This window comes from Pundamilia nyererei, unplaced genomic scaffold (genome assembly GCF_000239375.1).
Source record: "Pundamilia nyererei isolate P.nyererei 1_Seehausen unplaced genomic scaffold, PunNye1.0 scaffold01941, whole genome shotgun sequence".
Lineage (NCBI taxonomy): Eukaryota > Metazoa > Chordata > Actinopteri > Cichliformes > Cichlidae > Pundamilia > Pundamilia nyererei.
The window spans coordinates 5,854-7,674 of record NW_005189342.1 but is presented as its reverse complement, the minus strand read 5'-3'; the positions used below and the strand labels follow the sequence as shown (position 1 = coordinate 7,674).

The following is a 1,821-nucleotide window of genomic DNA, read 5'->3' as shown; positions in this document are numbered from 1 at the left end:
CTTGTATCTTGATGACACATTATTGTACACCGAGAGTACAGGAGTGGTAGGAAAATTAGTCATTCAGAATGTTTGAATTTGATCAAATATAAATATAAAATGTTCATCAAAACAGTATCTTAATTTCTCAAAAAGAAAGTACTTGGTGACAGAACTGCACTGTTCATTCTTAACAGTAACAGAGAGATGCATGGTACACCCTTAGTAGGTCGCCAGTCTGACACTCAGCACTCTGATATTAATATTATATTGCAACATTTAAAAAAGTAATGAAGCATTTAATAAGCACGTGTTTAGTATTGTAGCTTCTTGTTGGCTGACCTTATTTCATTTACCATATATGTATTTAGTTAGTTTTCAGGTTTTCTGGGCATCTTCAGCTGGAAAGAATTAGCAGCTACTTTTAAATTATCTAAATAAATGTGCAATAATCCCAATTTCAGCACAGATGATATAGTATAGAAAACATTTTCATCTAGTCCCATTGTATAACTCCAAATTAGTAACCGAATTAAATATGTACGTTTTGGAGGCTTTTACTGTGAAAGGACATACGGAAACGTTAGACTTTCCAGCGTGATGACGCTTCCATTGCAGTGAGGCTCAGGTGTATAACGGGAACCGGGGATGCTGGAGCTACTAACAAACGCTTACAAAACTACTATTATCGCATTCGTGCATTTTTCTGCATTTTAATATAACGTAAAGCATTTCGCTTCCGGTGTAGGGGAGGCGAAAATGAGGACGCAAATGTTCAAGTGCTGCATGCGGAGCCCGCCGTTTCCTTTGATGCCCGAGGGTATTAAGTCTTTTATAACCGAATATGAATTTGTTTCTTGAGTCATTGGTGTTTTATCTCATCATGTTTGCTTATATGTACTGTTACTGATCTGTTTCATGATCATTTAGATTCGGTGCTATCCGAAGGACAGCTAGCGGTTATGTAGACTCGACAGTTTCTGCTAAAATTTGCTTAAAAATCATAGAAACTGAACTCATAGCGAAAAATCTGTGTTTTTGAAAATGCAACGTATTCCAAAATATAACCTGTGTCAGTGGAGAGCGCAGGATCACATTACAACCCTCCTGATATATTTTTCTGTTTTCTCTTTAGGTAACGCCTCCAAAAAGAAATACACCTATCAGTGATGGTTATGGAGCATGATGGACGTCCCCTCAGTCAATCAGAGCCAGACACCCTGCCAGCCGTGGGCGGGTCAGAAGGACTGGTCCACAGCTTCACCTCCAAGACACCTCTTTGACCCTCTGCCCAGCTTTCAGCATCTCAACCTGAGGTCTCCTTCTGATTACACTCCCTGCTACAACCACCTCCAGATGTCCAGCTCCAGCTTCCAGAGAGACTTCACTGCATTTTCACCCAATAACAACAATCCTCATAACAGCTTGTTACATGTTAATAACACTGACCACAGTGTGCAGCCAGTCATTCCTGATGTTTCAGCCACGATTCCAGCTGCAAACCAAGGAAGTAACATGAATGAAGACATTCATCCTTGTGACACCCAATGGACATCACTTCATTCCCCTCACAACCCTTACCAAGCTGTAGCTCAACATTTCCAGCATCCCTACACACAGCAGGATTTAGTAAATGGACCTCCGTCACCACATCAAAATCATTTGCCCATTAGGCCTCCATTATATGGAAACGAGAGTCCACAGTGTATACCTCAGCCTGGATTTGAGGGAGCAAATGCCAGATCATCTGCAGTATTTACTCACAATCATGCCTCGCCCACCTCTCCCATCCAACAGCAGCCTCAGTGGACACTTCCAGCACACTCTGGAGGTGAGTTCATT

The 1,821-nt window shown here is 41.3% G+C and overlaps 1 long non-coding RNA gene across 1 annotated transcript; it reads left to right on the top strand.

Moving 5' to 3' along the window:
* The first annotated feature begins 561 nt into the window (after positions 1 to 561).
* LOC102193470 (uncharacterized) lies at positions 562 to 1,810 on the top strand. Its single transcript, XR_312569.1, has 2 exons — positions 562 to 799; positions 1,115 to 1,810. It is a non-coding gene; the product is annotated as an uncharacterized LOC102193470 (long non-coding RNA).
* Positions 1,811 to 1,821: the final 11 nt, after the last annotated feature.